The sequence below is a fragment of the Myotis davidii genome, unplaced genomic scaffold (assembly GCF_000327345.1).
Source record: "Myotis davidii unplaced genomic scaffold, ASM32734v1 scaffold934, whole genome shotgun sequence".
Lineage (NCBI taxonomy): Eukaryota > Metazoa > Chordata > Mammalia > Chiroptera > Vespertilionidae > Myotis > Myotis davidii.
In genome coordinates, this window is record NW_006285798.1 from 803437 (window position 1) to 815367 (window position 11931).

Below are 11931 nucleotides of genomic sequence, written 5' to 3' on the forward strand. Positions count from 1 at the left end.
TAGGGGGGGGGCCATGGGGAACATCTATAATACTGTCAACAATAAAAACATAAAATCAATAATAATAAATAGTTGGCTGGGTGGCTCAGTTGGTTGGAGCAAGGTCCAGTACATCAAAAGGCTGCGAGTTTGATTTCTGGTCAGGGTGTGTATGGGAGGCAACTGGTCCACGTTTTTCTCTCACATCAACGTTTCTGTTGCTCTCTCCCTCCCTCTCTCTAAAAATAAATGCAAAAACATATCCTTGGGTGAGGATTTTTTTAAAAAAATAGTTGGCCATAACTTTTGTTTGTGTTAGTTTTTGCTGTGTAGAATATTTTTAATTTAATTTTTTTAAAGTTATGCTTTCTGAACTTTGTTTCTCACCTGGAAAACACTTTCTCTTTGAGATTTTTTATAATTAAATTTCACAACAAACACTTTTATTTTTTTAACTCTCACCTGAGGATATTTTTCTATTGATTTTTAGAGAGAGTGGAAGAGAGAGGGGAAGACAGAGAGAAATATTGATGTGAAAGAAGCACATCAATTGGTTGCCTCCTGCATGAGCCCCGACCACCCTGCATGAGCCCTGGCCAGGGCAAGGCGGGGAGGACCCTGCAACTAAGTACATGCCCTTGACCAGAATCAAACCTGGGACCCTTCAGTCTGAAGACCTACGTTCTCTCCACTGAGCCAAACCGGCTAGGGCCACAACAAACCTTTTTTTTAAAAAAAAGAAAAAATATATATATAATAGTCAAGTCAGGGGAACAATGTGCTTTATATAGATAATTTTCCTGAGAAATCATTCATTACCCATTTTCTTTATTGATTTCAGAGAGGAAGGGAGAGGGAGAGAAAGAGAAATGTCAATGATGAGAGAGAATCATTGATTGGCTGTCTCCTGCACACGCCACACTGGGGATTGAAGCCACAACCGGGCATGTGACCTGACCAGGAATCAAACCATGACCTCCTGATTCATAGGTGGATGCTCAACCACTGAGCCCCGCCAGTCAGGCTCTTCTGATTCTTTTATAGTTTTTATAAAACTTTGAGGCCTTGGATCCTCCTGTGGTTTCTTCTGCCTTAATGAGTGAGGTATCCAGTAAGTGAGATCCAGATTTGTATTTTTCAAGGACTATCGAGTTACCCACCTCTTCCTCGCAGATTTGACCTGCCCAGGTGCCAGGGAGTAAGCTCCTTCACTCACTTTGCAATGCGGAGAGTGGGGCTCTGTAAGCCACCTTCCTGCTGGGTCAGTGCTGGTGGTGGAGTCTGCCCATAGGCGGTGGCAGAAGCAACCTTGGAGGCTGGAGGGGTGAGAGAGACTCACATACCCTGGTTCCTGCGCCCTGGGCAATGCTGATGCTAAGCAGTGGCTTGAGGGGCTTAAACCCTCCTAGTCCATCAGTTCCCCCCAAAGCCATCCCAAATAAGCACACCCTTGATCTCCATCACGGTCTCAAAGCAAACTCCTCTTCCACTTGCAATCAGATCGCTGTCCCAAATACATCTACAGAGAAATTCTGGAAATGATCTTCCTTGGGACTCAGAAGGCGAGATCCTGAGGCCTAAGGGGCTGCTCTCCCAGATCCAACACCCGCCTGGCTGACATCTGCATGCCGCTCACCCACCCACGAAACTTCTCTTTGCAAGCTGTGCCTGCCCAGGTGTGTGGGCCCAAAGACAGCATTCCCCACCCCTCAGGCTCTGTTCCTCCTCCCCACCTTAGATCAGGAGGATGAAGGACCTACGCCTGGAGACAGAGTCCCCTGGTGCCAGGGATCCCGCTGGGCTGGGCACCCAGCACCCTCCCTGTGGCTGCCAGGTCTCTTCAGTGGTGGCAATTGCCCATGGCTCTTTGCATGGCTCCATCACAACACAGGGTCACGTGGCGCTGCAGCTCTCTCATCCGACAGAAGGTGGCTGGTCACAGGGGAAGATTCCACTTCTTTCGTATGGGTCCCCAAGGACAGACTTGGGGCTCCTGGGTGCAGGCCCAGGGCTCTTCCCACTGCCAGCAGCTGCTGGGGAGGTAGTACATTCCCCATCCCTGGTCCTTTGCCTGGAAGGCGTGCCCCTCAAGTGTTACTGTATCTCACCACTCACCTCTGTGTCCTTTATTAGGGAGGCCATCACGACCACCTTATCTAAGATTGCAAGCCTCCCACTCCATCCCTCTCCCTTGCTCCACTTCCTTAGCACTTATCGTCACGTTCTTGATTAATTTATCGTGTTTATTATCTGTCTCCCACCAACAGAATAGAAGCTCCATAGGGCAGGGGTTTTTACCTCTTTTGTTCATCACTGAATCCCTGTGTCTATTAGGCTCTGGTACAGAGTAAATATCTGTTGCTGAATAAATGTCTGTTGAACACATTCCTCCCAACCACCTTCCGAAGTAACTGCTGTTTTTATCTCCATTTCACAGCTACAGAAACTGAGGGGCATAAAGACTGAATAACTGGCCTTAGCAGCAGCCCTGGGTTTCGAACCCCAGGCATTCTACGCCCAGGGCCTGCGTCCTTAACTCTACCCTATATTGCACTTACAAAATAGTATTGCAGCATTGTAACAGAAGAAGCCTGGAAACGCCGATTTTTCCCATCAGTAGGGGCATGGTTAAATAGATTACAATGCTAGGCATACTGTAACAGCATATAAAAGCAACCTATAAACGAATTAAGCAGATCTATATGTGCCTATTTGGAACAATCTCCAAGATATTGTTGGGTGAAAATAGAAAGATGCGGAACAATGCATTGCTTGTGCTCGTGTCTGTAAGAAGTAAACAGGGTCTCAGGCACACATCTGTTGGACGTGCACAGGGATATTCCGAAGGGACCCTCCGGGAGCTGTTGACAAGGTGAAGGAGAGCCTGGGGGTCTCCAGTGGGAGGAAGCCTTTGCGTTCCATTTTGTATTGTTGGGATTTAAATCATGCACATGATTTACTTTTATTTTTTTAGCAACATAAATCACATAGTTTAAAAATTTTTTTAAAAGGTGTACCTAGCCAGTTTGGCTCAGAGGATAGAGTGTCAGCCTGCAGACTGAACAGTCCCAGATTTGATTCCGGTCAAGGGCACATGCCTGGGTTGTGGGCTCGATCCCCAGTAGCGGGTATGCAGGAGGCCGCCGATCCATGATGCTCTCTCATCATTGATGTTTCTATTTCTCTCTCCCCCTCCCTTCCTCTCTGAAATCAATAAAAATATAAAAGAAAAGAAAGGTACAGGGCTTATATAAAAATTGGCAGTCCCTTAGCCCACCCCCTCTGTTCCCCAGGACTCTTCCCGAAGGCAGTGGGTTGAGCCTTTAGCTTTCCTTCTATTTGCCACTCTCTGTCAAGGTTTTCAGATTTTAAGGAGCCATGACTCACCTGGGATCTTGTTACCATACAGGTGCTGACTCAGCAGGCCTGGGCTGGGGCCCAGGACTCTTCATTTCTAATAATCTCCCAGGTGATGCTGATGCTATGGTCCATGGGTCATTCGTTAAACAGCAAGGTTCTAAATAATCTGCTAATACAGGTTTTATCTTACTTTATCATATAAAAAATGAAATTTAGATAAATGATAATGTGGAAAAAATAAATTAATTTTTTTAAAAGCTGGGTGGCTGCCTTGGCCGGTTTGGCTCAGTGGATAGAGCTTCAGCCTGCAGAGTGAAGAGTCCTGGGTTCGATTCCAGTCAAGGGCATGTACCACGGTTGCAGGCCCCCCCCGGGCCAGGGCCCTAGTCGGAGTGCGTGCAGGAGGCAACCAATCCATGTGTTTCAATCAATGTGTCTCTCTCACATCTATGTTACTCTCTTTGTCTCTCCCCCTCCCTTCCATTCTCTCTAAAAATCAATGGAAAAATATCCTCGAACGAGGATTTAAAAAAAAAAAAAAGCCGGGTGGCTCAGTTGGTTGGAGCATCATCCCGTACGCCAAAAGGGTGCAGGTTTAATTCCCAATCAGGGCACATATTTAGGTTGTAGGTTTGATCCTTGGTCATGCTCATATGGGAGGCAACTGATCAATGTTTCTCTCTCTTATCAGAAAAAAAAGGAAAGAAAACCTATACCCTTGCCCCACTCTCCCATACGCAGGCATCCTGTCTTCGTCCTCCCAAAGTAGTTATATACCCTTCGTGGCTAAAAGAATTGTTGGCATTTATATCGTTATGCCTGTATATATAATATTCACAGCTCAGCCACATAGTATACTATGACTACATTTCCTTTCTTGTACAACTTTTTGTTTTCCCTGGAGTTAATTCTCTCTCTCTCTCTCTCTCTCTCTCTCTCTCTCTCTCTCTCTGTCTTCACCTTCAGTAATGCATTCTCGAACCCTCCATGCAAAACTGAAAGCTCTCCTTGGGAGATTTAAACAAATCCCATAATCTGCATCTTGGAGCCTCTCTCCTTTTGGTCCCAATCAGATTGGTGGTTCCATACATTTCCTCAATTAGAAAGGCCCACACGTGGACTGGCAAACAGTTTGTGGCAGGAAGCAGAGAGGAGGGTTCGGAGCCGCAGCTATGAATTAGGCCCCCATCACTGTAACTGTGTTTATTCTCCCTTCTTCCTTCCGAGGGACCGCACTGCTGTCCCCACCTCATGCATTTGGCTGTGCAGATAGAGACTGAATTTCCCATCTCCCTGGATGCTAGGAGACCAACAGGGTGGTGACAGAATGAGTGGAAGTGAGGAATGCCACTTGGTCTCACTCCATCTTTCCTCCTTGAGGACTAAAACATGAACGGATGGTGCCCAGCCAGCCTGGCTCCGTGGTTGAGCATCAGCCTATGAATCAGGAGGTCACGGTTCGATTCCGGGTCAGGACACATGCCTGGGTTGCGAACTCAATCCCCCGTGTGGGGCGTGCAGGAGGCAGCCAATCAATGATTCTCTCTCATCATTGACTTCTCTCTCTCTCTCTCTCTCTCTCTCTCTCTCTCTCTCTCTCTCTCTCTCTCTCTCTCTCTCTCTCTCTCTCTCTCTCTCTCTCTCTCTCTCTCTCTTCCTCTCCCTTCTGCTCTGAAATCAATAAAAATATATTTAAAACAACAACCAAAGTGCTCATAAGCCACTTCAACCAAGAGGACCACCTCCCTCCAGACTGTTGCCTGAAGAGGAATAAAATCCCACCTTGTGATAAAGAAAACTTGGACCAAATCTGGTTTGCTACAAAACGTGTTGCAATGCACAAGCTCCTTCGGGTAAGACACCGGCCTTCTTGAGGCAACGTTCTGATCAGCTGGACCGCCTCCTCCACCCCTCAGCTGTCACCCACTCAGGCAGCCAATGATCAGAATCAGACATTTTTTAAAAATATAACACTATTGATTTCAGAGAGGAAGCGAAAGGGAGAAAGAGATACAATAGTCAATAGTGAGAGCAAATCATTGATCAGCTGCCTCCTGCACGCCCCACACTGGGGATTGAGTCCACAACCCCGGGCATGTGCCCTGACTGACAAGCAAACTGTGACCTCCTGGCTCATAGGTCGATGCTCAACCACTGAGCCACGCCGGCTGGGTAGAATCAGACATTCTTTTTTCCAGTGTCTGGCAGAACCAAGAATAGCTAACCATTCTCTTTCCTGTAAAAGGGAAAGGTTTCTTTCTTTCTTCTTCTTCTTTTTTTTTTTTTACAGAGAGGAAGGGAGAGGTATAGAGAGTTGGAAATATTGATAAGAGAGAAACATAGATCAGCTGCCTCCTGCACACCTCCTACTGGGAATGTGCCTGCAACCAAGGTACATGCCCTTGACCAGAATCGAACCTGGGACCTTTCAGTCCACAGGCTGACGCTCTATCCACTGAGCCAAACGGGTTAGGGCGGGAAAGGTCTCTTTCAACCAGCATGGTCCCAGCCTCCTTCCTCATGGCAAACCTGAAATAAAACTTTTGGCCTGTGGTCCTAAGTAATCTGTCGGAAGACTTGTTTGAGCCACTGTAATGTGGGGCCTCTTTGTTACAGCTGCTTGGCTGCACCCTACTTACCAGAGCGAGAAGGGCCATCTCCCACGCACCCCCACCATTCATGGGGGTAAAAGGGAATAGAGGAATTAATGAAAACAAGAGTGGGGCCCCCGCATGGACCAAGAATAGCAATGTGCTGTGAATGGAAAAGGATTACCGAAGCCCTCTGCCCACCTAAATCCAAGAAAGAAAAGAAGAGAGCGTGGGGGTGGGAATGGAAATTAAATGTCAGAAAGGGATCCAAGCCCTGGCCAGTTTTCTCAGTGGTTAGAGTGCCCACAGACCGAAGGGTCGAGGGTTTGATTCCCGGCCCAGGGCATGCACCTCCATTGCAGGTTCGTCCTCGGCCCCTGTCGGGGCATGTGCAGTAGGCAACCAATCGATGTGTCCCTCTCACTTTGATATTTCTCTCTGTCTTCCCCTCCTCTCCATCCCTTCCACTCTCTCTAAACAAATCAATGGAAAAACATTCTCTGGTGAGGATTTTTAAAAAGAAAAGAAAAGAAAGGAGAGGGCTCGAGCCAGTCTGCCCCACTGGGAAGCCATGCCTCGGGAGCTCCTTGTCTGGCCTGGGATCCTGGGATGGCCCATGTCCGTGGGGGCCTCGGTGGGGTGGGGAGGTCTAGAGGCCAGGACAGGGCCTGGGTAGACAGGATGTGAGGCCTGGCACTCACCATTCTCCGTGCCCTGCTTCCTGGGTTCCGGAGGCCACAGCCCTCGCTGGGAACCCAGCAGACAGCCGGGCGTGGGCCCTGGGTCCAGGGGGAGGCCTGGGTTCTTTGGGAAGCAAGCAGGGACTCTCAAGGTCACGACATCTCAGGCCTCCTCCGTTCTTGGAGGCTCATTGTGTTCTGGAAGCATTAGGAATCCCGAAAAGAGCATTACGAGGACCGCGGTGTGTCTTACATGCTTATGCCTGGCTGATTAATGCTTTTCACACACACACGCACACACACACACGCACGCACGCACGCGCACACACACACACGCACACACATGCACACACGCGCGCACGCGCACACACGCACAGTGCGATACAGGTGTTCTGGTCACAAGGTAATTACAGGTTCATAAGGATGTTAACTCGGGAGAGGGGAGCCTGGGCTGGGAAGCACTCTTAATGCCCCGGAAATGTTCCCGGGTCTCAGTCCTGTCAGAGAAATTGTCTGGCTCTGTAACTGAATGTGTAACTTCTCCTAGAAACGGTGTCAGTCAGTATGAAAGGCTCTTCAGGAAAGTGAGGCCTGGGCAGCTCCTCCCCATGCCCAGGCCAGGTCTGCGCCGGGCCTGAGCCCGAAGGACGACCAGGCTGAGCCGGCCACGTAGTGAGCAGGGCAGCCTCCTCCAGGCCCCAAACCAGCAGAGCCAAGAGCTGCAGGCCTGTCTCAGCCTCCCAGCCTGGTGGGGCTGCTTCTGCTGGCTCACCTCTGGCCATAGGTCCGATGCAGGGGCCAGCAGGGGCCAGCAGGGGCCAGCAGGGGCCACGGTCTCTTTTGGGGGAGGGACCAGGAGGTGAATGGCTGAGATTTAAGGACTTAGACCCACCAAGATGCTTGAGGCAGAGTTTGGAGCTGCCTGCTGACTCTTATCATCCCTCCTCAGGCTGGAGTCAAGGGGTCAGGGGGAGAGAGGGAAAGGTTGAGTGCCAGGCTCCTGGGAACTGGGTCTGAGCCTCCAGCCCACTCCCAGCCCCAACCAGGCCCAGCCACTCAAACGGGAGACAGACAGAGCTTCGCAGCCACTGAGAATTAAAACTCATTGATTTTCCCCATTAGCTAGAGAAGGCCATCAGTGTGCATTAAACCAGGCACAACAGCAGCTTCGTGAATAATTAACATTCGCAAATGACAACGGGGGGGGGGGGGGGGGGGAGAGGGACACTTAGCATATTAGCCTTCTATATATATACTAGGGACCCGGTGCACAAAAATTTCGCGACGCGCGGGGGGGGGGGGGTGGGGGGGTGGGGGGCAGGGAAAGGCAAGGGGTGACTGGAGGCCTGGAGCAGCCTGACCCCTCTTCTCCCACCTCAGGGAGCCACAGCCTGGCCTGCCCTCCCTCCTCCTGGTCCCCTAACATCCACGCCTCTTCTCGCCCCCTGTCCTCTTCCCAGAGAAAACCCAGGTCTGAGGCACATGATCCTGGCTGCCCTGGAGCATGGAGCCGGCACTGGCAGGAGCTGGGAGCGCTGCTCTGCTCTGCTGTGTGTCCCCACGTGGCCTCAGAGGGTCTGCCCTTCCTGGGCTCATAGAGGTTGGATTCGCTGGCTTCTAAGTCTCTACATCTGTGGTTCCAGGGAGGGACAGCGACCGGCCCAAAGCACGCAGGTCTGTAGCAGAGCCCACCCTGGAACCCAGTGCCCTGTGTCATCACCCCAGCCCAGCCTAGGGGACTCCTTAGTGCAAGTCAGAGAAAGTCACCCCCTTTGGAGAGACTAATTCAAATGAGGAAGCCCTCTGGGTGGGCCAATTAGAAAAAGGCACCCTCCTCCACACGCTGTTGCAGTTCTGAAGGTGCAGGGCGTGGAGACCAGCACCCGCCCCCACACACACACACCATCTGCCTGCGTCCCTGTGCTCAGCCTCAACAACTCAGCTGACCCCACCCACCTCCTCACCCCTCCGCTGACCCACGTTCCCACTTCCATCCTCCTCCCACCCATCCTTCCTCCTCAGAGCCCTGGGAGGGCCCGATCTGGCATGCATACCTCCCACACCCCTGGCTGTGCGAATTGTAAATTGCAGAGGAGGTGAGTGGGACTGAAAGCCGGCCTGCTATCCACACGACAAGCTGTTTGGAGCACCGGTTCCCAATTCACACAGGGCACCATGTGGATGCCTGCGGCCCCAGGGGCCTCCCACCAGGAGCCCCAGCCCACGAAGGCAGGAGTGGGGTCTGCCCTCTTCCTCGCTGGGTGCCTGGCACATAGCAGATGCTCAAGAAACATTTTCAAGCGAACAGCTTCTCCTGGGATTCCCCCACACCCACCCTCTTCACACGCCCCAGCGGCACAGATGGCTGTGTGCAGTGCATCTCCGGGTCCCACGGGAGCTGTGTGCGGAACATCAGGGCAGGCCCCACGGGAAGCCGGCCACGTAACTGGACCCGGAGGCAGTGATGCTGACTGTTAAGGGAGCGAGGGGCGGGGAGGGGGAACCCAGGGAGCTGAGGGGAGATGTGTGAGTGGAGGCGTCTGGGATGCTCTCAGGAGCTCAGAGCCCTGACCATCCCAGAGTCCCAGAGGTGCTGCCCTGAGCCACCAGCCCCACCCGGCTCCCTGAAGTATGTGTGGAGGGTGCAAGTGGCCAGGGCTCTCTGACCGAGGTACAGATGCTGGAGGTGGCTTCCGAGGTACAGATGCTGGAGGTGGCTTCCGAGGGTCCTTCGAGGGGCAGGCCAGGTTCAGTCGGGGGCAGAACGGAGGCCACGCCCTTCCCGCTGTTCTGTGGTGTGGCCACCTGCTCTCCCAGCTCGCCACCCCAACAGCTCTGGCAGGGAAGGAGTTAACCTCCCGGCTTCTCAGCAAGAATGTGGAGCTATTAATACCCACAGCCTAGCGGTCTGCCAGAGCGGCTCCCAGTCCGAGGGAGCAGGGAGCAGGGACTGAGGGAGAGAGCTCCAGTCTGGGCAGAGGCAGAGCCCAGCGAGGACCCCAGGGCCCAGAACTCCTCTAGGGGACAGTGTGGGCACTGTGCCAGCCTCACCCGGCCCTCTCCCACCTTCAGCTGCGGGTCCTGACCCTCCCTCCTGGAGGCCACCGGTGCCACCCACTTCAGGAGAACAAACTTTCTTAGGGAAACCACCTCTCCTGCCGCGCTGGCTGCACAGGGAGGAGCAGACGCCTGGATAGACAGATGAACAGACGGCCGGGACACCTGAGCCTCTCCTCCCAGCCTCGCCTCTGACAGGCAGCAGCAGAGTGGGCAGCTGAGGGCACGGGGGCCCTGCTGGACCTTCGTCCCACAGTGAGCCCCTCTGAGCGCGGGCGTCCAGGCGCTGCCGCCCAAGGCCCAGCACTGCTCCTGGAAGGCCCGTGGGTCAGGGCAGGAGTCCCGGTCGGACAGAGCCCCGGGCTCTTCCACCCACCAAGGCGACGGGCAACCTGAGTGCAAAGGCACAGGTGGCAGGGGGGCGGGCACGAGGCCCCGAGGCCAGCAGGCTGCTGACCCTGGAGCACTCTGGCTCAGGGACCCCTGCCCAGACCGCGGAGGATGCTGCCGAGCCGCCCACCGGCCACCCCTGCCCTGTCCTGGAGCTGCCTCCCCCCTGGCCCCTGGGCTGTGGGCCGGAGGATGTGCCCACCTTCTGCTTCATCTGCTTCCACAGGGAGGAGGAGGAGGAGCTGCTGGAAGAGGTCCCACTGCAGAGGTCAGTGCCCCTGGTGGGCAGTGGGTGGGCAGGACTAGCGACTTGGGGACCCTGGGGCCTGGCAGGCCTGCGCCCGAGTCCCTCGGTCCACTGCTTACCATCCATCGCCACCTCCCTGCACCAGACTCTCAGATCCCCCACCTGTCCCTCCTCTGTCTCCCCTGTCCTGGACCTACCGGGACCCTCTGTCCTCTCCCGTGTGGTCATGGCCTCCTGCTCAGAGCCCGCCCTGGCTCCCGGCTCCCGCGGGATGAAATGGACACTCAGTCGGGCATTCGGAGGCTGTGTGATCTAACTGACCCCACCCACCCCATCTCTCTCTGCTCCCTACACTCACCCTCAGGGAAACCCTGCCCAGACTTCTCTTCCCCAGCCCATCCCGGCCCAGCTACAACGCTTCCTCCTCCGGGAAGTCCTTCAGGGACGCCCAGCTCCACCCGGAGCTGAGAGTCACCTTTACTCCCTGCACTGAACCGACCCCTAGTAGGATTGAATCTTTGTTAAATTAATTAATGAGTGGAAATATCTGTGTGTGTGTATATGCGTGTGTGTGTGAGGGGGGGGCTCAGGGGGAGTGAAGGGTTGTGTGACTGGGTATTTGGGGGTGAGTGTGTGATTGTGAGTGTACGTACATGTTTGTGGGAGCACGTGTGGCTTCTATGTAACCATGAGGAATAGGGTTTGTGCACTGTGCCGAGGTCGGGGTTCGTGCCCTAGAGACCATTGTCCTTACTGCCAGCTCTCCCCACCCCCATCTGCAGGGAATGCATTACCCAACCTGTGACCTCAGGCTCCCAGGATGGACAGCAAATCTAAAGGGAAGACAAAGGTCACCTCTGCTGTGACCCAGCCCGCCCACGCCTCCGTCACCGCCTAAGTCAGCACTGCCCTGGGCGGGGAGAAGGGCAGGCTCAGGGCCAGCCCAGGTGCCCCTCTGGCCCTTCGCAGGAGAGCTGGGGCTCGGGGTGGGCGCCTGCTGCCTGGGCCGCTTCCTCCCTGGATCTCTGTTAGACTCCTGATCTGTAAGTTTCCCTCTGTGGGCCTTTGTCCCCTCATCTGCAAAATGAGGGGATGCTCCTGCCACGGTCGTCAGTGACTGAGCACCCACAGAGGCCAGGGCGTGCCATGGGGCTGGAGCCCAGCCCTCCCGGGGTCACAGCCTGCTGGGCGAGACAGACAAGCAAACAGGTCAGTGTGGCCGAGCGCTGGGCGCCTGGATAGGCGTGGGTGCACTGTGCGCTGGGTCAGGGAAGACTGGCCACCCCAGGAGCCCTGCTGCTCTGTCTTATAGTCCAGACCAAGTTAGGAGACTCAGAAAGCCAGATCATAGGTGCGGAAGTGCTTCTCGAACTCCAAAGCAATGAACCCCTAAAGCATCGCTATATTTATTGCAGGAGTTCAAAATGCTTGTTGAATGAATGAATGAATGAATGAATGAATGAATGAATATGACATGGGGAGACAGGACATCAGAATCATCTGAGTTGATTGTTAAAAAGTACACGCTGTCCTGGCGACGTTGCAGCCTCGGGTCTTGGAGGAGATGGATGTGTAATTTTAATCAGCCCCCAGGTGAGCAGCCATGAGTTCCTGCCCTCCTCCCTCA

The 11931-nt window shown here is 53.7% G+C and overlaps 1 protein-coding gene and 1 pseudogene across 1 annotated transcript in view; both read left to right on the forward strand.

Annotated features, from left to right (window-relative positions):
• The first annotated feature begins 9287 nt into the window (after positions 1–9287).
• The window catches only part of LOC102762601, a 16581-nt pseudogene continuing 13937 nt past the window's right edge, over positions 9288–11931 (forward strand).
• SBK1 (SH3 domain binding kinase 1) overlaps positions 9539–11931 on the forward strand; it is a 54623-nt gene continuing 52230 nt past the window's right edge. Inside the window, exon 1 of the mRNA XM_015559506.1 lies at positions 9539–10325. The gene's annotated coding sequence lies outside the window, so the exon portion shown is untranslated. The remainder of the gene's footprint in view (positions 10326–11931) is intronic.